The sequence below is a fragment of the Atractosteus spatula genome, chromosome 7 (assembly GCF_055471065.1).
Source record: "Atractosteus spatula isolate fAtrSpa1 chromosome 7, fAtrSpa1.hap1, whole genome shotgun sequence".
Lineage (NCBI taxonomy): Eukaryota > Metazoa > Chordata > Actinopteri > Semionotiformes > Lepisosteidae > Atractosteus > Atractosteus spatula.
Window position 1 is genome coordinate 53,588,601 of NC_142712.1, and position 24,795 is coordinate 53,613,395.

The window sequence follows — 24,795 nt, forward strand, 5'->3', positions numbered from 1 at the left end:
GCTCACAAGTCACCATAATGACTAATGTAATGTGATGTACGAGTGAATAAGTAGAGGTCATGCAGATGACATTTCAATGCAGAAATGTTCCAATGTGATCTGCATACAGAGTTAAAAAGTATAAATATTTCTGTTGGATTAAAAGAGATATATTCGCAAGCCTGCTTCTTCACAGTGTCATGAGGCTGCATCACCTCACTGGATGTTTTGTTGCCTCGTTCTGAATCGCAACACATGGCACTGCACATACCTGGGAATTTTGTCTATTGTGTGATGTAAATTGGAAGTTTTACAATTTACTGTGTATATTTTACTTTATCATGGTTTGAAACACATTCATCAATGTAGATTCTTTCTAACCCCAAAATATAAAAATAGCATTGAAGTTCCCCTTTAAGACAGCACATTTCATTAAAGCTTTAGTGCATTATTCATTAGGTCACTGCAGTGAATTTCTACACTATTTATAAAATTGTGTTGTTAATAACAGGCAGCTAACTGCTCAGCTATTTTTCTCTTTTTGGGGTCTATCAGCTGTTGAAGCAGTATAATTTTTTCAGTGTGAAATTTGACAACTTGAACATCATTCACAGATCTCCTGAAGCTTGGCAATAGAGAAGCCTGGAAGATTGGCATCAATGGGAAGAGATCAAGCAAATGTTTTGCTTTCTGGACACTGGATCTATGTTTAATAAGGAGAAAGCTTGCAAGAGGTCAAGAAAGAACAAGTGCAGAAGAAGACAGTCTTCAATAACCAGTACAGACTGTTCGCTGACCTTGCTGAAAGGGAACATTGACATAGTACAGCTTATAAGGGTACACAGATGTGAGACTATTTTTCAATTAAAAAAAATGTTGTTAACTACCTAGTGTTTTTGCTAAAAGTATTAGTATGCAAGAACACTTAAATACGATTAACACTTATTTAGCCTTTTCAAATAACTTCACAACATTAGATTTTAAAGGTAAAACTGTTGGATCTTAAAACTTTTAAGTCTTTGGCACCCGAGGCAAATTTACCCGAGGCAAATTTTGGAATACTGTGATATTCCCAGTGGGAGATCATGAATAACAGGTTTCTTGCACTTAAGTGTTTAATATTTACAAATCTGTGATTGAAAACATTGAGAGGTACAATGCATGCACACTTTTAGAACATTTAATTTCCACATTTTCAAAGAATGTTTTGTGGTTTTCTTGTTTGTTTTGTACCTCTTAACTAATTGTGTGCATAGGAAGGACAGCACCGTTATTTGTTGAATTTTTCAGACACTTCCAAAAAGCCCAAGCAACAGCAGACATATTAGCATTCTGTGCACTGCTGAATCCTGCACTTGGTGATGCAGTGAAGATCTGAGTTAGAACAATTCTCCTCAAGTAGAGCTTGGTTAAAAGGGCTTTTTAGGGCACAGATTGCAAGACCTGCTGCATACAAATAACTGGGAGCTCACTGCCACTAACATACCTAGGCTACAGCACCAGAATCCTTAATAAGCTCAAAATATTAACTAGACTGTATGCCCTGTGGGTTCCTGTCTAGTGGACCTCTCTGTCCTGGACTAGTCTATTCATTTAATAGCCTCTTTTTAAAACTGTAATTTCTTTTTTCATTATTTTTATCAATCCAAATGGTATAAATGGAACTCTTCCTAGTAATTTGTTATGGTTCTCCATAATTGGTATAAATAAAGCTCTTTCAGCTTTCAACCTCTCAGAGACAGATTGAAACGAACGAGGTGTTATAGGGGTTTAGGTGAGCAACTGAAATTTCACAAATATTTTTTTGTCATCAACATTTTAATTTTAGTGCCAGAAACTAATTTTGTCTAACATTCTCTGTGTAGTGTGATAATAATAATTCACACAAAAGACATTTTCCTAGCCCCTTCTGATCCATATATATAAACAAAAAACCTTATCAATTCAAATAGCAACATAATGTATAACATTAATTATATATGAAACTAGAATACTAGTTTAAAACATTGAATTAGGTAGTAATTTTGCCTATAAATGTTCTTACTAACAATTTTAACTTTTACATTTTAACTTGTATATCTGAAAGCAAATATTCCACCTCATGGCCTGCCATAACCTCTTGGTATGGCATTAACACATTAAAAAAAATAAGTTTAAAGTGTTGTCAGGAAATGTTGCTTTTAGTGAATGTCTCTTAATATGTTTCTGCAGCAATTACAGAAGAAGCCATTCATTCATACTCACAGAAGCCATTATAAATGTTCTTATGGCACAATATACAATTCAATATACTTTATTCGGGGGCTATTTAATGTACAACAGACACTGCCACTACTATCATATAAGGGTTGTTTCCGAATTCCAAGCCCTGATCCCAGAGAAGATCATCATCAGCAGCAGTCCTGAAGATCACTCTGCAGAGACAAAATGACACCAACCAGTCTCAGGACAGCACAGCCAAAAAAGCACTAATAAAAGTAAACCACAATACAGCACTAAAGTACCTCATTCATTGAGACACATACTGTAAGTGCAGAAATCGGAATGTTCCTGGCCCTTAACAGACAGTATAGCCTGGCTCAGTATCTCACCAGAGTAAGAAGCAACAAAGAGAAACAGACTGAGAAAGTAGTAGTTTAGTGACTATAGTAGTATAGTGGCCATAGTAACTGGGAAACACAGGCAGACATGGCAAAATGGACAGAACAAGTTGTACTTGCACTGCCAGCAGGGAAAAGCACAGACACGCACTTTCTGCTACATTTTAAGAATACTCTGGAATTAAACATTTGTCCTTAAAAATAATATAATCCCAGAATTCACACAGCTGCCAGAATCACAAGTGTTATCATTCCTGCGAGGGGATGTGAGAGGAAACTCAAGAGAGCTAGATGCCCAATATGTGATCTCTCTTAAATAGAAGTTATTGTTGTAATTGTCTTGCTAATTGTTATTGGTCTGGCAACATTGTAATTCTTTGTACATGCCAATTCAATATATCTGAATTTTAAAAGCATATGTTGCTGCAAAATAGTCACTGACAAATTTGCTATACTTGTTTGCAAAGGAAAATATATTGCAGAGATAGAAAAACAGTTTGTATTGGTCCCCAATCGAATGGGTTAAAATCTACTGCTGTGCATCTTTAGAATGTTCCCTACTCAAAGCTCATAGATCTGAGAGTTTATGAGACAATAGGCCATTTGAGATACAGATTGCCCTGAAGGCCATAATGTCCTGTGCTCTTGAATATTATTGGTGAAAGATAGTCCTGCCAAGATTTTTAGATCCCCGGTGTGAAATAGGGTTGAAATAAATGATTGGCTTTGTCCATAAAAGCAGATGTATGACTGGCTCTAGCTAAGAGCTTTAGAGGGGAGCTAGGTAAATGGGCATAATGTAATGGACATTATTCAAGGCCATTCAAAAAAAAGAAATTTTAAAAATCAGCACAGCAGGGACTGTATTTCATTGCCAAGCACATGTGGGTTAAATTGCATCAAATATGAGTGCCTTGTGTAAGTTGCCTCTATGACAGACATGCTCTAGGTGCATTTTAGTCAAATTGAATAAATTGAGATACCCCTAAGGTTTAAAATAAATAGGGTTATGTGCACCTGTGCTGGCTGATATCCTAACTGGAAATGCCTTCTTTTTTGAAGTGACATGCAATGTTGAATTCACTCACTGTTTTAGTAATAAAATCTTTCTGGCTGGTATAAATCAATTTAACAAATGTATAGGAATATGTATTGCAGTTTTACTGGTGAAATAAACCTGTTTAAGATTTTCTTTATATTATGCATTTGTTTTTCAAGGTACATGTTTGCGTACCAGACTGTATGATGGATCCTGCTTGGCAGTGTTCTGTAATTATTGGCCTGAGGTAAAGACTTATTTTGCCATTTTACTAACTTCAGGTTTGGGGAGGGGGAAAGAAAATGAACAGGGTTTAAGTACATTCAATATTTTGTGACCTACAACATCATTATCAATAGTAAGTCAATTTAAATGATGAGGCACAAATATTAAAATATATGTTATAAAATCAACTGTTTATGTTTTTTATAATTTAATAACATAGAATTATCAAACAATTATTTGCTGTATAATCTTTATTTACAAATTTATAGTTGCATACAAATAATAGTTTAAATTGCTTGCACCTAATTTTGTACTGTGCTTTAGAAATGTCTTACTGTTTTTTTTCTGAGAAAGTACTGCCCCTGATGAAAAGCAAGGTCCACAATTTTCCTTTATCAGATTAGAAACTGTTTTGCCAGCTTTTTTTTCCTTCCTGCATACTTTTTGTTCAGTGCCAAACTAAAAGCCACTGGGAATAAGAGAAACCTTAGAGATTTTCTTTTGATCAAAGGGCAAGGAGCTGCAACAACAACAAAGACCTTTTGCGGTATTTTATTATGTCACTCTGCATGGCACTGAAGTGAGGGTGTTGTGCTTGTATAAAAGAATAAGACAGAGGGAAATTCCTAAATTTGTTTGTAAAGGTAATTTGATTTTATAATTAACAAGCTCCAAGCCTGCCCTTTTTTATGTTCCTAAAGGACTGACCACAAGCACGTTTTTGTTGCAGTGAATAGGTACTTCTACTGATATTCTAGCAGGGCTATGTATCTCAGATTCAGATCAAGTTTAGATGAATCATGCTGGCATTATAATGCACAACCATGCATTGACTGTTTGATCTTTGCGGACAGGCTGAACTTCTTACCATACGCTTGTGATTTTTTTCTTGGCTTTGTGTTTTCTTGTGAATTCTAGAATATCTCGTGTGTGTCACAGCTCTAATAATTGGGAAAAGTTTACTGAAACTATTGTTTCTGTCTATTTCACCACACTTCTACCCATTTCTCCATCTTGAACTGAAATTCTTAGTGCTGCTGGCTCGGAGACCCTGGGTCCTGACTTTAATGGTCTTGGTCACCTCACGTGTGCAGTCCATAAGTTCTTTCTGTGTGGTTTTACTCTGAGAGCTATGCTTTCCAACCACCTTCCTAACACATGCTAAGTTAATTGGTATCTCTAAATAGTTCTTGTATTCTTAAGTGTATTCAATGTGCATGTTTCCAGCAGTGGACTGGAAGTACATTGGTTCGAATTGTAAGGCAAAACAGATGAGCAATTCTGAATCAGATGACTGCAAATGTCAATAGGAGGCATAAGCAGGCAGTTTCATCAAGTATAGTCCATCAAGAACTTCATAGAAAGTGATAATATGGTCAGGTTGCAGTGCATTAAAACCTTGTTACACCTAAAACTTTTTCCACTGCTCAGTTGACCACTCCCTTTAAAATTACACAGGTAGTGGTTGACTGAGCAGTGCAAAAAAAGCCATATGGTCAGATGAATTATCCTTCACTGTGTTGTCAACAAGAGGATGAGTACATGTGTGGCACACGCCAAAAGAAGCCTACAGGATCGAGTCTTGTTTCCCACGGTGAAGGATACTAGCAGTTCTGTTATGTTGAGGGGTGCAGTTTCCTGGCATGGCAAAGGTCCACTCAGTCCCTTTTGGGGCAAGGTAAATGCCAATAAATACAAAGCCATTCTGAGTGATCATGTTTATCCTATGGTGAGACATTTCTATCCTGATAGGTATGGAATCTTCCAGGACTGCAAAGCCCCCCACCAGTTAACGAAAGGTTTGATGAGCATGAAAGTGATATAAACCATATGCAGTGGCTTTCCCAGTTACCAGATCTCAACCCAATTGAACACTGAGTGGCACCTCAGACAGCGTTTTCCACCACCATTAACAAAACACAAATGATAGACGTGTTTGTTGAAAAATAGTGTCACATCCTTCTAGTAGAGTTCTGGACACTTGTGGAATCTGTACCAAGGCACATTGATGTTGGGCACATGGTGGCCCAACATCCTATTAAGTCACTATGTTGGTGTATCCCTTATTTTGGCAGTACATGCATGACCTTTACTTTGAGAATTGATGACTATGAGGAACTTTATCAAAAGACTTGAAAATCTGAATATAATGTGCTCTGTTAATATCCATTACTCCTGGTACTCCTTGGTTGTTAAATAAAAAATGTTCATGTTGAAAATGTTCTATTGTAGAACTATTATTTATTGGTTTATGACTTGTTTGAGTTTCATCACCCTTTTTATGGATAGGAACTACATCAATTCAGCAATAAGCCCCAAAACATTGATATTTTAATATATTAAAATATTGTCAGTGCTTGGTATATTTTATATAAGAGCTATTTGTCGGACTTTGACTTCTATAGCAGGAGTGATTTTCATTTTTTAAATAATTTAATGGATTTTAGAAAGAAGAATTTAACTCCATGTCAAATTAATCTTTAACCAATGGTTTTAGTTAATTGATGAAGGCATCGGACCCTTTTCGCCATGTCAAGCTCTGCAATGCATTTACAATGAAACCCAAGGCAACATACCCATCTGCTAGGCAGATGGCTGAGATGTAATTGTACAGGGAAATTATTGCACCCAATGGCTTGGTTATTTTTTTAAGGAATTCACAGTAGAATATGTAATGCAAATATTTCTAATGTTCGTTTCTAGATACAGTTGCTAGTCATTTGTTCTCACAAAGCAAATGTGAAACATTGGAGCTAAATAGTAGTTGGGTTTGTATTTGTTTCTCAAAGTATGAGGCTTGCATTCTGCTCTTCAGAAAAACATGTAAAATATATTTGTGATATTTTGGGGACTATATATATATGTGTTTGGTCAGTCTTGATAAAAGCTCAGAAGCAGTTTGACCTTTAGCCTCTTTGACTAGAATGAGAAAAAAAATTAAAAACAGCAAACACTGAGATTGAAAATCCTTTTAAGAAGTCTTTACCACAGAAAGAGAAGATCAAGAAAAGCTAATGATCTGTACATTTTCGTCAAACACCTTAGTGGAATCTGGACACATGGAAATATGTGGGACGAGCTTCTTTACAATGTGTAACAAAACTTTTTGTTCTTGGGGGTATCTATTAGCAGCTTACATGAAGGCCAAAAAAGACTGATTTCTTTTGAATAAATGTGATCAACAAAGCATACTTTGGTGGATAGACCTTCCATATGTGTATCTTGAATTTAAATGTCCTTCTTTAGGAAGGACGTCACTGCTAGTAATGCATTCTCTTTCTTTGGCATAGATTATGGAAGTTATTATTTATGGAAGTTCTCACTGGAAATACACAACTGTTTACAAAGAACAGAATGTTGTCTAAAATTAGTTCATTACATTTTCACATACAGTACATTAAAAGCATGTGATTGATTTTAAGATTGTATTGATGGTATAAAAATTCCTGCATAGACTGAACCCTAATTATGGTATGTTATCCCACACTCATCCTTTTGAAACTCAAAAAGAGGTTTATTGGCTTATCCTTTGGCAGGCTTTTTCTTGTTGAAATAAAATACCATTTGAAATGAAGACTATAAAAATAAATAATTAGCATGTCATGTGGAATATTTGACGGTTTTGTGTTCCACATTGTATGGAATTGTGTAATACTTTAAAAACATCGCTGTAAATGGCTTGTTTTCTCTTCATCTTGCTTTAATATCTGGACCTCATAGAGATTAGAGTTAACATTCCTTTGCATGAACAATTTACAAAAACAGTTCCATTGGATTGATTTCTCTTCCTTGACAGCCTGTACCCTCTTTTGTATTTTTTGTAGTGATGAACGCTGTGAGTAGTTTTGGGCATTCACAAGATTCATTTTCCAAAGTTCCTGAGTTACAAGACAGAAGCAGAGAGAGGAAAAAAAAAGAATTGAAGAGCGAGTCCCAAATAAGGAAGCAAAGAATTACAATTCAAGCAAGCAAGCAAGCAAGCAAGCAGACAGTGATTCATTTTAGCTATGGAAGAAGAGGGGAAAGTAGTGTTATGAAACATGAGCATGTTTCTCCAAGACGTGCTTGTTCTTAAAAAAAAGGCACAAAATAGGACAGAATGAAAGATCTGGAGACATGCAATGAATGCCTAAATACCTTGTGGATTAAGTCCAAAGAATTGTAAGCGGTTGTCAATTCCAAAAGGATCCTCTCTTCTGCACACGAGTAACGATTGCCTTTTTCTAACAGAGAGCAAAAACAGGCTGCCTTAGGATAAGCTGTGCAGCAGCAGACAGCTGGGCGATTCAGACCCTTTAAAGTGCTTCATTAGGAACATTAGGAAGCTGATATGTTTCTATGGGATTCTGCGGCAACACTGCCGTCTCTCTCTGTATGCTTGTTCTCCCTTTCTTCTGATCTTCCTCTTCATGTCAGTAAGTTACTTAATAATGGAGCTTTTAGCGGCAGCTGAATTATTGATACATTGAAACAGGGATCAGGTGACGGAGAAAGACTGAGCTGGATGTTTGCCACCAGGGGAGAGAGGGAGAGGGAGAGGAGGAGGTGAGGAAAAGGGAAGCTCCCTAAATTCTCCCTAAGTGTTTGTCTCTCCTGTAGTATGCCTTGTTCTCATTCCCCACAGTGCTGGGATTTTAGACTGATTCATGGAAATGCTCGTAAGTTTATTTTTTTCCTCTCTTCCTTTGCCTAAAATCAGCTGTTGCCATGGAGCGGGCCAGCCTCTGACATTGATTGAGGATTATGGACAGATAGAGCTAATTAGAGTTAGAAATACAGGGGAGCAGAGCATCTCTAAAGCAGTGGACATTCAGTATGGTGTTACCCTGTAATTAGACAGGATATGTGGATGTTAACGAGTGTCTTGAATACTAATAAGGTGTCTACTGTATGTACTTGTATGTGTTGTGCATCATTTGTTGATCTCTGCATTTTACAAACAGTACTTCAGATGATTACATGACTTTCTGTACTCTAGGTATTTTATCTTGGCTAGTGCAGGTGGGAGATATCCGTAATAAGGGGGCAATGGATAATATGTGAATGAAATTGATAATAAGATGGGGAGCTTTTTTACTTAGCATTATTAAACTGTTACAGTTATTGTTCCTTTTTCTGTTGTTGCTATTCTTCCTATGTTTTTCCTATATAATTTGTGAAGAAATAGTAATGCATTTCTTTACCAGAAATCATTTTTATCTGTTTTCTGGGTTTTATATCACACTGTTTAAATTCGTATTTCAGACCCATTTGATCTGATCAACGATTTTTTGGAATTAATGAATTGAGAGGGAATATATTACTAGGATATCTAACAGCTAGATTTGAAATGAAAGGGAACTATGTTTTTTAGACTGTTTTTAAAATTACAGTTTTTCAGAAGAGTTGAAGAACCTGTTTTTTTGGGAATGCAAGATAATGCTGGGTTATCTCATTAAATGTTATTAAACATCAGTCATGACTTCTGCTTCTTTGAGACATCCCCAATTAATTATAATTTAATCAGCAAATTAGCAAGAGAAAGTTCTATGTAAAAACAAGTATAGAAGTTGCATTTAATTTACTAAAATGTGTTTTTCAAAATATAATGTGTGATAAGTAATGAGTGAGGAGATATCCCCTTTGAATTATAGCCAGTCTCATTGTGTTTATTCTAATATACATTTATGCAAGTGTCAAAATGTTCAAGAAGAAGTTCAGGAAGATAAACCCCCTCATTTCTTTCAGGAAATGGTGGGATTTTAGTTTTCTTTTATATGAATATATAAAATGCTGTATATAAATATATTTTTATGGATGTATAAAAAATAGAACCATTAACATTGATATAAAGGTAGGTGAATCAGTCTGATGGTAACTTTATTAAATGAAGAAAACCAATTTAGGTTTTTACAAGTAGTCTGAAAGCAGGGGACCACAGTTCCAGAGACAACCACCATATAGTCTGATCTAAGTAGTAACCTGGTTTTCCTTGAAATGGTGTTGCTGGACTAGAACATGGTACTCTTACCAATGCCCTATTGTAGTTATCTACAGTGTGCTCTAGGAGGTGCCGTCTTCAGGAAGAGACGTTAAATCAAAGTGCTAACTTCTTGGTGCCTAAAGATCATGTTTGTATGCAATGTATTTGCACGTGGCATATACATGAGAGGATCATGTTGTAGAGCTGCAGCAAAAAAGTGAATATATTGCTTTGAAGTGCTCGGATAAACAAAAGGAAACTGGGATTGATAATTTTGCCGTCCCCGTTCTATTCAACATTTTTGAAACATAGTTCTCACATCAGCTCCCTAATTAAGGTGCTCTCCTCACTTTGAGAGTTGCATGTTCTTTAGCTTTGACCATGGGGACTGCAGAGGAGGTGAGAGACAGATGTGTGCCCACAGGAGGTAAACGGAAACACTCCTTCCTACCAGAGATTCTTTCATCTTTTATCTTACAAACACTCAGATGCAAAATCTTAAGTTGCAGTGAAGAAACCTAGCCCACATTTTGTTGTTCTTAAATTTTAAGTAATCATCATCAGTTATTCAAAGCATGGGCTTGCTTTCTTTGTTATTGTATAGATTTCCTCCTACACATGGTCAGATGCTTCATCTGGGTTTCTTTTAAGTATTTCACTGGAGGAACTGTAAGCATATAAAAAAAACCTGCACCAACTCTATACATGAAGACTGTGCTAGAACATATGCACTTGAAAATGAAATTCAGAAAATGTGTGAGGAGGATTATTTTTAATTTGAATTTGTGCTGAGCCTTAAAAGATCCTTATGACTCAGTGCATGTGTGTTTTTAAATAAAAAGATTTAGGATTTTGACTAAATGCTTTTTCCATTATTGTGATTAATAAATTATACATAACTGACAGTGATACATTTGAGTGGCTATGTTGCATAAATCACCTCACTGGTGAGTGCTGATTGGGCACAGGTAATTAAATGTTTTACCAGTGCCAGTCTTGCATCAGAAATGATCAACAGTTCAGCATTGAGGAGGCGGCTAAAGAATCTTAGTTTGCAGGCCAGGCAACCATACAGGGTTTTGGTGTTCACCAGTCTTTGTATTCATAGTCCTTGAGCCACATTGATGCAAGGTGATGTAAGCAACTCCTCCACCAGCAGTGGAGTTGAATCCTCTATTGATGAATCAAGATTTTGTGTAGACCGCTGTTACCGACATTGGCAAGTGTGGTGCAGACCATACAAAGTGAAATGTTATATTTTGTATACAGCAGACCAAGGTTTTAGGAAGTCCAAGTTTGATGGTGTGGAGAGGAGTGTCTAGTCCCCACAGTTACCATTTGTAGTTGTTGGTTGATGGCAATCTGACTGCATGGTGCTACATGTGATCCTGGGAATTCACTTGCTGTCCACTCTATGGGCTCATCCTGATTTGACAACATTCCAGCAGAACAATGTACATTATCTTGCTGCCCTTGCAACACTAGCTTTCTTACAAGATGAAAATGTAATAGTTATCATGTGGATGCTCTAGTTGCTGTTTTTGAACTCCATTGAACATTTGAGGGATCAGCTGGGAAAGGTGTGCTGTCTAGAACTGAGAGACTAGTCATGTGTTTGTGTAGGCTTTAAAAGAGAAATTGGACAGAATTTCACAAGACCGTGTCTGCAGCCTGGTTCAAAGTATGTGTTGCAGATGTCAATTTTGTATTAATTCCAGCAGTGGCCACATAAGCAACTGTGACTTGCAGTGGAATTTATGCATGTCCTGGTCTATTCATTAAATTTCAGTGCACATGCAACAAAAGACTGTAATTTTCCTAATAATAACTTTGTGAATGTGTTTCCGTTACATGTGATGAGCTATTTGATACACAGTATGTGAATGAAATAACAGGAAGTTGAAAAATTAAAAGTTTGTGAGTCAGTAATGTTTCATAGCATATTTTTGCTCATTTTAAGTTACTAATCACTGTAAGAAAAATCTAGAATAGCCCTGCGTTTTTACTAGAGTTTGCAGAGTGGTAGTTAAATTTAGTCAACCTCAGAAAATATTAGATACAGCTATGAAGTCCTGTCCCACTCTGCTTAGTTCAAGGTATGATTAACATTTTAGTTCCTGCAATGTCAAAGCTAATGTAGTAGATAGTCCTGTTCCTCTCGTGACCTGAGTGCAGTATCAAAATGAATTGTTCTAGATTTATTTCTAGTAAACACACTATTAATATTTTTATTTCAAACTCATTTTAATTCACCTTTTCCAAAAAGCATAACAAAAACTTCATTCTTTTCTTTCAGTCATATTTAACCTTCAGTTCCAGTATTGTTTTACAGCACTTTGTCCAGTAATTTTGTTTGAATAGCACAGTTCTAGACACTAAATTGCAAACAAAACACAATTATACTCTTGTACTAAGGATTCATTTCTGTGATTCAAGACATTTTTGAATGTCTTTTTCCATTGATTGAACAGGAGTTGAAAGGAATAGTTTGCAAATTACCCAGTGGCTGTCTGTTGAGGCTATTTGCCTTCAGTTAAGCTACTTTTTTCTTTTGTCATGTTACAGGATATTCCTTTGTGGTTTTGATGCTTTAATGATAATACTGGGCCACCACTTTTGTTCTGTTTTTGATTACTGGGATGATTAGACTGCTTCTACTCTTGTCTTCATCACCATGGAGGGTTAGGTTTCATATGAGAGTGACGTTGTTTGGGGTTGTGGTCTACATTCTTGTCCTAGACAACCTAACCCCAGGAACATCTGGACTTATGCATTTAGTCTCTGTTGCCTTACTGAGGCACCAGAGGGAATTCACATGCCTTATAAAGGAGTAATTTTTTATACACAGTCCACCTTAATATGAATGTAAGTGGAATGCAATTGTAGTTTGCTACACTAGTTTCAGGATAAAAAAGGTGATGTTGAACTGTTATTTTAGTCCAACCAGAAATATACGTTTCTTATAAAACCTTCAGCAGATTCCATTTAAAATGTCTTTTTCATTTTGTGAAGTACTACAGAATTATCTCTTTTAAAGGGATATAAGAACATGTGTAAGAACAAAAAAAAGTATTTTCACATTGTTTGATTGTATTTTGTGTATCAGGGCCTGATCACTTTTTTTCTCATTTATTTGTAATCAATTTTCCTATTTAAACTCTGATAAAAAGTAAAATGTACTTCATTTAACTGGGATTGAATGTTACATCTGAAGCATCCCCAACACTCAACAGCCCCCCCCATACACACAGAAAATTACCTGTGGTTGGCAGGAATAAAAAAAAGCACTTTAAGTTTCTGTGTAGAAGGTTTCCCTACTGCGTGTTGGCAGGACTTCTCTGTCAATAATACAGACCCAGCCCTTCACTGCTGTTTACTTAATATTCAAAAAGTCAGTTATACTTGCCAGACACATTCACCCTGATGGGTGATTGACGCTGTGCAGACAACTTGAAGTGTTTGCATCAGCACTGTACTCTTGTTCAACAATGTCCAGACCACCACTTGCATCTGTTACCCTTAAAGCTTTTCTGTGGTGCCAGGGTTGGCATTTTTACTGCCCGTGATTAAGATCCCTGAGATGTTTTAACTGTTGTCAGGTCATTTGAAAGGTTGGTTATCATATCAAGGTGAAAAGGATTTCAGTTTTGAAGGCTCAGGGTGCTGTGATTTGAAAGTAATAAGTCCATCAAAGTAAGGAAATATTTTGTCATAGAAACATTCAGCAGTTATAATGCCCCCAGAAGCATTTTCTATTATTTCGTACTCGTAATATCATAACCATTCTATGGATGGACTTTGTACTGTTACTTTTAAATCCTAACTTCTGTGCAATTTACATTTTTAATTCTTTGGCCTTTTACTGACAGTTATTTAAAAATATTATTTTATCTAGAGAGCAGATAGTCTTCTTACTAATTGTATCAATACAAATAGAATTCCTGGACAAAAAACAAAAGCTTTTTTGACAAGTAGGCAAGGATAGCCACAGCTGGGATCTGTGTAAGAATGCATCAAAGATGTGATACATCTTGTAATGAATGTACGCAGACTGCATTAAAACTTGTTGTAGCATAAAAGTGTATTCTGTGGGAGAAATATAATTTGTTTTATAACTCATAGCAGTAATTGCAATAGTTCAACTAAATACATTTCACAGTAAGGGGCTTTGCATAGAGTGGGTTAATGGAAAACGCATAACCGACTGCTGCTGTACTTTAAATCCTTTATGTAAAGATTACGAAGGAGATGTTTCGAATTGCCACTGTTATTATTAACTTGAAATAGCCAAAATGAATATTACGTAAATTCCATATAAAGCAGATTTGCAATGAAAATAACTGGCTATTATCAGTAGTCATATCAGGATCTGAGAAAAGTTAAATATTGAGAATAATCTTTCAGCTGGCAGCCTTTCAATGTATGGATCTTGTGAAAACTTGCTTTGCAGTTTCTTTAAGGATTTGGTGGAGAAATGATTTTCAGTATAACGTACAGGGCCTGGTTCTCATAGCATATTTAGCTTTACTGCAACCTGTCTTGGCTATGCTTTCAGTCCCCATATAAAGACTGTCTCACTTGTCATTGTATTTTATTGCTGTCATGTGCTCCAATGCAATTCAGGCTCAGAGGCTTGCAGGTCCCAACAGGTAGTACACCTGCAATTTCATGACTGTGACAGATTCTCTTATTTCTGTTAGTCTCTCAGCCCTGTCAGCACACACTTTTACGAATCACCCCTGAAGTGAGGGAGCAGGTTTTTGAATCTGCTTTTCTGTCCAAAAGACTGATGCCCCACAGCATCATCCGTGATCCTTTGAATGGTTCAGAGCTCACTGATCCACAGAAATGCTATAGATTAGGGTGGATGCATGAGAAAATTCCTGCTGTGAAGTGTCACCATAAAAATGAGTCTTCATTGACCTTGGTTGAAACATGTCCTGAGGTTTTTTTTTAGTGGCACTTTTTTATTGCTCTGAATATTGACAAGTGGTTTAACAAACCCTGTTGTGAATTGTAATTTACTGTACAACTGAGTTAGTCGGCCTTGACTACACTAATTCAAAGACTTTAATTAATTGTTGTTATTTCTCTGGTTTAAGCTTAAAGACTGAAAGATCCTTGAAGTTAATCTAACACTATAATGCGTTCCTTTTGCTCATATAATTGCACTACTACTATTTGCACTGAAAGGCTTATTTAAACCCCAAGAGAACATGTACTGCACTAGAAAGCTCTCAAGTAGGAGTTCTCAGACTAAGATGTCCCCTTGGGTCTTGCAAGCCTGGAAACATTTAGCCAAGAATGTCTATATGTGAAACTAACCATTTCCCTTTTAGATTGGCTCCATATATCTGCAACTATTTTATTATGTTCATCAGTGGAGTGTATATATGAGAAAATATATTAGCCTAAATTATTGTATATTTTTCTTTGTTTCAAAAATTGTCCTTATGTTGTGGCATGATAATAATGCATATTTTAATATTGAAGTATTTTAATTTATGTTAAGCGTTCCAGGGTTAAAGTTTCCAGTTTTAAATTCCAAATCCCTTTACAAACCAACTTCCAGATCCAGTCCCATGAACATAAACAATAACTAGTTTTAAAGAGGGATTTGAGAATTGAAATACTGAAATGGACTCCACCCCTGATGTTTCTGGTGAAGATGTACTGTTGTCACTTTACAACAGTAAAAAATCTTTAATTTTCTTTACAATTCTGATAAATACATCTTGTTGATAAATCTTACAAGTTATCCTTGAGGCAGCAGACTACTTATTTTACAGGAAACTCCTTTTCTTTAAGGAATTTGATCAAAAGAGCTTATCTTTTTCCATCTCTCCTGCTAGGTGGCAGTATTTATGTATAACGTAACCCTTTCATCTTCATAAAAGAAAAACCTCATCCCCAAACTCCAACGTTTACACACATTACAGAGGTCCTGCATACATTTTATGGTTTCAGTAGTGTCTGCTGAAGTGGTGTGAACTTCATCACTTTTTTTAATGTAAATTACAGTGTGATTAAGGGGTGAAATGTTGGAATGTCATTTGTCCCCGGGTTGTATATATTAACGTTTATCTTTTTTTTTTTAAAACAAAATGTGGATGTATATAAATGAACCATCCTCTAAAGTTAATACAAAAATATTTCTTTACAGAAAAATAATATTTTTATGTTTTATTTGTTCTTCACTGAATCTTCCAGGCCCAGAATTGGCCTAGACTAGCATATTCTCCTTTATTCTCCCTTTATCACAGAGGTGCTCAGAGACAGCCTTGCTGCCTGTATAATCTGTTTGACAGGTGGCACGCATCAGATGTTAGATAAGTAATTCTGCCGCCTCAGGATGGAAGGGCAATTCGCAACACTGTCAGTGGCTCTGTTCTCTCATTCCTCTCTGGAGGTCGGGGAGGGAAGTATTATAATCACCTAGTAACACTGTTGTCTCTCTCATACAGGTTGCACAGGTAAAAGAGAAAGCCTTCTGTTGACCACAGAAAGCAAAGCTGTGAAAGAAACACAACTCAATGGCACTTCTCTGACTTCTCGCACTGTCGTAAGTTGTCCTCCTTTTTTACACAAAATACAGACTGTGCACAAGAATGGGTCTTACGCTAAGAATATTGTTGACCAAACGGAGATGTTTTGTTTTTCAAACTTCAGTAAAATAAACCACATTTTGTGCAACATATTGATCTGTGAGAAGCATTGTGTGTTTGAATATTAGCTCAACACAAATGTAAACACACACACACATATATGTATAATACGTTTTAAACCAGATTAGTGTACTTTAGCATTTGCAACTTTGTATTTCATACAGAATAAGCAAATAAGTGTGTATGTTGGTCCTGGTATTTAGAAATAGATATTTTACTTTTTCACCAAGAAGCTCAGTATGTACTGTAACTACAAGCTATTTAATGGACTTTCTTTTCTGTGCATTAATAAGCTTTAGAAGTTTGTCCCACAATTCAAGGTTCTCTAGTGCCAAATTGTTCATAGTGTAACAAAAATTGCAAATCTCTGCCGACTGGGCACAACAACCTTGGCCTTATGAATGTAGACTTTGAAAAGTCTTCTTCATTCAGGTAAAAACACATTTTTAGAGTTTTTTTGGAAATGTTTCTTTAGTTTTAAGCTTTTGAAATAATAGCAGAGCTCACATGTTTTGTGTTACCTAGTAACTTTCGGTTAAAAAAACATGTTATTGTTATTGTTAAAACATGTTTTGTTATTGAAAATTGTTTTTTGAAACATCGAAAATGTATATTCACATTAGCTAAAACTATTTAATATTTTAATAGACGTCTACTGCTAGAGCATTTAATATTATTTTTCACCAATGTAGAATTTACATATTGTTTATAAATAGTTCGTCATCCACAGTGTCTTCCTAAATAGCATTCTATGCTTTACAGACTCTTAGAATGAATGAATAATGACACTGGCAGTTGTAATTAACTGTAAGTATTTTTTTCTGGATCAAAAGATCATGCTGACCTTAACCTTTTTCTGGTTTTGGGTTTGACTTTGAGACAGGTATTATGGAACCTCATTGGATTTTTAGGATATAATTTATGCAGACGTTGATATTGTGAGGCAGATAAGCCAAATCAGACTGAAATAATTTTCAAAGAGGAAATACCTGCTTTTGTGAAATTGTTCACAGGTTGTGTAGAGCTTCCACATTTTTTAAAACTCTTTCTCTTTGAAAAATACCTATTTGTAATATATTAACCTCTGGGTGGAAATCTTGAAACAGCTATTGAAGCTGGTAAGGCTTAGACGTAAATTCACTTTTTGCAAGTCATTATTATGAGATCAGTGAAATCTAATCAATGTAGAAGAACATCAAAGAAAATGATTTCAGAATTGTTAAAATTGCAGTCTTTCTTCAGAATATGCTCAGCAGCAGACAAAGACTCTTAGACCCACTAATTAAAGAAGAGTATAACAATTTTCCAATATATATACATGGTATGTAATATGTAATATAAAATGATAAACCAATCAAAAGGGGTTTTCTATATAAGTAGCTTGGACTGCACCTTTTAGTGATGCTTTCAACAGCTTGGAAGAAATATAAGAAATTGTCTTTATTGAATTGATGATATTGGACCCTTAAGAGCTGTTCTTTCCATCCATCCATTTTCTAACCACTTCTTCCAGTTCTGGGTTGTGATGGAGGCAGGGTCTGTCCCAGCAAGCAACAGGTGCAAGGAGGGGAACACTCTGGATGGCACATAGTCCATTACTGATCACACACAAACACACACACTCAGACCAGGGTCAGTTTTCCCAGATGCCACTTAGCCTCTTATGTTTCTGGACTCTGGGAGGAAAGTGGAGTGTCCGGTTACAGACCTAGGGAGAACATACAAGCTCCACATAGACAGCACACAGGGACACACAGTCCCTTAAGACTGTGTGTCCACAGTCCCTATAATACAAATTAATTTCAGTGGCTGAATGTAAGGTTTTATTAGTTTATGTAATTCTTTAATATTAAGGAATTCATATACAAGAATAATTTTTGGAGAAGGTAAGCATTAATTTTCATGCCTTTCAAAACCGTAATGCGTAGTAATGCCCAGTGTACATTAATTCGAGACAATGTAGTAAAATATGAAAAACACTGTATAAATGTCCACTATTATATATTTTTATGGGATAATATTTTTAGATTCCTGAAACAAATTGGCTAAATTAGACATGGTAGAATATACAAGCTTGAAGGCAATCAATGTGAAGATCTACGCAATTAGCATGAATGGTCACACCTAAATAAATACTTTTGTTCAAAGGTATAGCCTTATGTGAGTTGTGTTGCAATAAATACCCCAAAAAAGCCTTTGAATAACAACATTTTCTGCAACATCAATTATTTTAAAATGAAATAAAATTAAGTCCCTTTAAATCATATGCTCTTTGGAACATTGATAATGAGCTGTGCTTAGTGTCCCCCTTTGAAGTTTTCAAGGTGGACTTTTGTGTTTGTGTTTGTCAGGGACATTATGGCCACGACACCAGCACTGCAGAATGTTCAAGCCAGACCTTGTCTTTTGTTCTGACAGTATTAGAGCTGTGGGAGAGTGGATTTTTTTTTCTGTGATGGCAGCACAGCAATTTGCTATTCTTATTTCCAAGTCTGTGCAGTTCCCATCTCAATTGCCTACGTGATTTCATTGTAAATCTCTGCAACGCTCAGTTGCTCCATACTTTAAAGGAAAGATGAGCTAATGTGTTTATGTACCACACCAGTTATCTTCTGTGGTTAAAAATGAATAATGTAAAGCTCTGGGAACAAGCTGTTTTGCATTGAAGTTCAAAAACAAGATGATTCCTGGAATGAATATTTGAAATATTTTTTAAACTCTTTCAGTTGGCACCAGATCTTGACCTCTTTTTGTTGTGCAGATTATTTCACATGAACTAATTTTTTGGTCATAGTGATCACATGGACAATAAAGTAGTTAGAACTTTTTTCTTTAATAAATATTGAGAATCGACCCTGTTTACTCTTCATGAACAATTTACATCACCTGGCAATTCAACTACAACAAAATCTAGTTAAAGGATACTTCCCTTTTCTTTGTTTTCAGCAGTCTTAAATCTCATATACAGTGTAGTGGAGTAATTACCGAGTATGTATAATATTTTCAGGGATTTTTTGTGATCACCACTGTCTTTCTTGCTTATGAATCAGTTTAGTCATGTGATTTTGTTACTGAGAGCTTATTTCATCATCATTGTAATTATTGACTGATATTCATGTAGTAAGAAATGCAATATGCCATCTACATAAATGTTTTCTGTATGGCCTTCTCCCTTTATCAAGTGTCTTGGCAGTTGAAACAGTATATTTATAATTATTCTATCAAAATCCATGAAAATGTTTGCCAGAAAAGTGGTGCTTTTGTAAACTGAATTCCCTCAGTCATAGAATGTGCATTAAATTATATCGAAAATATAATACTTGAATATAAGTTGGTTAGTAGAAAGTTTTCCATCACCTATATTTTTCAGAAATATTGTTTCTTTCTAAAGTGTGTAATTATTTTTTTCGGTACTATTTTCTTTTTCTCATAATGTTTGCATCTCCATGTACTATTAGAAGGTAAAATACCTTCTAAGGAGCTAAAGAAATTTCTAAAGAAATTCTATTAGCTAAATCCTAGAAATGAGCTTGACAATCATGTGGGTATTGTACCATGACTTTTTGCCTTGTTACTTGATAGGATTTCTGGTTTTAGAAATCTTTTCCAATCAAAAACTTATGAGGCTTTAAAAAAATACTGTCATTCTTAAAAAAAATTGTAGTTAAGATATCGATTTCACAGATGTTGATTTTTATTGTAGATTAATACCATATCCCAGAACTTGTAGAAACATATTTCCTTAATAAATATACATAACATTACCTAAATTAAACCTGCATAAATTGTTGGATCTGATTGTTTCCTGGGATGCTTAAGAAAATACATTTTTATTGGAGGTTGATTAAATATGTTTAGGTTTTATTTTTTCTCTGTTTTTCCGTTGAATGTCTGCAGTAATTCTGTGCATTTATCATTGTTTAATTATTCTTGACATTTCTTACCATACTTAGCCACTGATTGTATTATAGTTTATCATATTTCTTGATGCATTAACATAAGTGCATCTAAAGAAAACCTTTTGTTTTATCAAAAGTGTATAGGAAGTATGTATTGTAACTACAAGCTATTTAATGGACTTTCTTTTCTGTGCATTAATAAGCTGTTTTGATTTAACTGAAGAAGATAAACTATTTCAGGACAAATAGAGTGGTTGTAACAAATGTAACTGAAGAACAGTGTAGGCAAGTTGACAATGTAACTTACCTTGAGAATAACCCATTCACATAGCACAAATTCACAAAATAGTTTGAAATAATTGAAAGCATTATTTCACTTTGGTATAATGGTAACTGGACATAAAGTGGAAATAAATTTAGAACTGAGAACTAAGGTGGTCTTTTTTACAAGAAGGGTTGCAGGAATCTGGAAGAACCTAACTAACAATACCGTAGCTTCTTTTATGAAAAGGCTGGATAAGATGACTTCTCACTTGCTTTTCCTTATACAGACAATATATTTCACTCTCTTAATTTAATATTTTCTTCCACCATAACTAAAACATAAGAGCAAGACTCTGTAAGGAATGTAATGTTTAGTAAACCTTTAATTTGTTTAATTAACAAAACTAACCAATTGACATTATTTTAAGCAATAAGTACACACAAATAATAAGAGAAAATGTTTACTTACAAAATGTCTGATGGGGAAGACACTACAGAACGCATTAGAGGATATAGCCTATTATTGTACAGTCAATGTGGACTATAACATTGTGCAATGTGCTTTAATGTTTCAATTAACTTGTTGCATTAATGTATCACCTGTTGCATTGTTTTTTAATGCAAGTCTGAAACCAATTTAGAAACTAATTCAATGGAAATTTAAGGTAAAAAGTGCATCTGTTTCATTCTTTTTTATTTTGAATCTCAGTCATATTTTATACAATTAAAAACAAAAAATGTCTTTGAATATGTACAGAAGGTGGTAAATTTTGAAACAAAAGTATTGGCTTAAATTGTAAATCTGTGAATTATCTCCAATCATTATTCAACCCTACTGAATTTACCTTGTCAAAATACTGACCGTCCTTACTCCAGTACAAAAGGAGGCCAACATGATACACTTGTAAAATGAAATGAGAAATAATGTAAAGTTCATAAAATGTCTTTGAAATGTTACACAGGCTGAATGTCTGAAGCACCCTCAGCTTCCACATCTGACTAATCTAATGTGCTGGAAAATTAAATTGTCACGGAAATGTCAATGATACACCCTGATGTTTCTCTCCTCCACAAGCTACTGCTTAAAATTTTCACAAAATGTATCCACTAAGGTCAGAGTTGAGTTGATGTATGATGAAACATTTAAATATGTTTCAAAGCAAATATCGTTTGAATTTATTCTAAATATCAGGTTAGAAATTCAACAATGAGGCCCACGCCCCCTTGAATTTAGAGATCTCAGTTTTGAAATCTGTTTCCATATATGAAAGTTTTTTTTAATGTTGTTTGTTTGTGATTGTTTGGATACATTGATGAATTACAGTATCTCTGTGCACCAAACTCAGTCATAAAACTCACCTGAAGCTGCAGATCATAAATCGTGCTGACATTAATGATATTGGATTAACTGAGTTCAAAGTACAGCAAAGCAAATGAAAATATCCAATAAAGTAGATCCCTTTAGCTAAATGAGTTATGCAACCTAAATCATATGATGAATGCATTTTTTTCACGGTTAATATTCAGATAGGAAAACATGTGATTATTTTTCAAAAGAATGCAGTTTTCAGAGCCTGCATGATATAATTTTGTAACCTTTAAAATATAAAAGATGTAATTGTTAGTAAATGCAGCTCAATCATTCAATTGTTGTTTTTTTACAGTTTTTCAATTATTTAACTGAAGCTTGTTGGATTTCTTTTATGTCTGTTATGGTATATCTTGAGACATTACAGTAATTTAACAATAACAAACTGAATTGGTGTGTAGTACAGGTTTTACTAAATATATATACTAATTGCATAACAAAAAGTACAGCATATACCCAATTACTCTGTTTAAGGATAGTCTGTGCTATTAATGTTGAGGTGTGGGTCTGATTCTCTGGGTACATCACCCTCTGACCTCTGGAGCACTTTTGAAGTTTTGAGAGCAGCTGTAATGCAAGGGACAATCCTCAGGCCATCTTCTTCTAATCTGTTGAAAGCCTGATGAATTAAATTTCTTGTTGCTCACTTGTGGCACTTAGAATTGTGCAGATAGTGCATCTGTTTCCACAGAAAATTAAGTACACTCGGTTAAAAGAGAGACATTGTCAGACCCACTTGTGGCAGTTCTAAAAGAGCTAAACATAATATTACAGAGGACCACAAGTCAGTAGGGCTTTCCACATGTGCTAGTTATTGCATTGTTACTTTGTCCTGCAGCAGTTTATAGCATGGTTCTGAAACTATCATTAAGCCTGCAGAGGCATGTAAGTGGTTTGCACGTTTTCATTTACAGCTGTGTTTTCTAGGCCTTATGTCATGACAATGAAAATTGGGAGCATGACACTTTTATTGCCTTCTGTGAAGATTGTTCATTCTCCAGGTTTTGCTAACTGAATAGCAATGTATGATCCATAATAATAACACAGTTAAGGAAAAAGACTGGGGCTTGTAACAAACAGAACCTAGGGCATTGCTTGTGTTGCGGAGCTAGTTCGGACGTCATCGCCCTCCCTGCGGAGGTCTCCTTTAGCTCGTGCGGCTGGCTCCCTGTTGCGTTATGCCGGAGACCCAGATTCGTGGCCCAGGTGTTGCGGGATGAAATGGGCAGCGGAGGGCACGAGCCTGCGCGGAACCGCGACGGTCACACTCGAAAATGATCAAAAAAGCAAGCTCTGCCTTGATGGTTATTCCTTTAACCAAGGCTATACAATGAGGTGCAGAAATATTTTTTCTGACATTACTAGTTGCATGAAAAATACTCTTTCAATGGCTCAGATTTTAAAAGTCTTATAAGATTGCAGTTATTGTGAGGAAAGTTTGTTGTTTCATACTGTGCTGTGTTTACAGTACTACTGTAATAGTACAATCTACTGTTATAAAGTAGTGATCTTTAAATGCTTAATTTTTGTAAAGGGACAATAGGAAATTTCAATGACTTTCCATTTCTGTTTAAAAATGTCAGTAGTCTATGGCTTTTTAAGAAAATTCATTTTAATTTTGTTCCTATTTTTCCTTACATTCACTTGGTACAATGATCATAAATATGTAACAACATACTTTCAAAAGCTAGATTTCAATTATATGACAATGAAATAAGCAACATAGACTGCAGTTCTTATCTTCACTTTTGTTCTGTCAAACATGGTCTTATTTGAATTTGCAGTACAATTAACACTATCAAAGACAGATACAGTGCGCAATGTAAAATGAGAATCAAGAAAACAAACATGCATACTGTTCTTCCCATGTTGATACTGTCTTAAATCAAGTCAAAAGAAAAAAAAATACAGTAATTCAAAAAATAAAATAAATTGAGCCATGTCAGCAGCCAACTGTGACAGGGAATGCCTTAACAGCAGTGCACAATTGCCTGGGCTCTACAAAGGGTCTACCTCTTCTCCTGTCAGCACTGAACCTCAGGGATACGGCTGCATAGCTTGTTACATGTTTACAAGTGTGTTGCTAGAAGATGAGCAGGTCGTAAGAGCCCTGCTTCTCCCCCGTGTGAGGGTGCAGGGTTAGTAGCTGTTAGCTTATAAAAGCACAACTGTCTTTTCTATCTTATGTGATTATGTAACACAAATACATGGCTATTAAAATGACAAAAAGTGACTGCATCTGTTTAACACCTACCACATTACAATCTTTATTGGGAAATTCACAATGATCTTCACATTCTTTACTGCAAACACAAATAATATAATGATACTTATCCCAGTAAATCCTTTTATAGATGGGTAACTAAAACCACCAATGACCACATCACACAGTCAAAATACTTGCAGAAAATTTCACTGCTGCTCCACTGTCATTTCACATTAAACTTGTAACTCAGGCAGTGGGTATTATAGAATGGACATCAAATACATGTCTTATCTTGAATATTTCCTTCTGATTATTGATCACATTAGCAACTTTAGTACCCTGTACCCCTCACACCTGAAGAAGGCTCCACAGCCGAGATGTGTTTCTTTTCTTCTCTTTACAGCATATAATAAACCCTTTACTTGTTCCTTTGTAGCCTATGCAGCTACCTACTTGAACTACATGAGTTCCCTGTATGCTACCTTCCCATCTAAATGGGCTAAACAAACATGATTACAAACAATCTGCAATCTACAATGCTAATTACAGACCTAATTGTATTTTTTCCATTCTTTAATTTATGGTGG

General features: G+C 35.3%; 1 protein-coding gene across 1 annotated transcript in view; it reads left to right on the forward strand.

The window, feature by feature from the left end:
* Positions 1-24,795, forward strand: part of peak1 (pseudopodium-enriched atypical kinase 1) — a 130,175-nt gene that overhangs the window by 47,591 nt on the left and 57,789 nt on the right. The window contains exon 3 of the mRNA XM_088920906.1: positions 16,270-16,367. The gene's annotated coding sequence lies outside the window, so the exon portion shown is untranslated. The remainder of the gene's footprint in view (positions 1-16,269; positions 16,368-24,795) is intronic.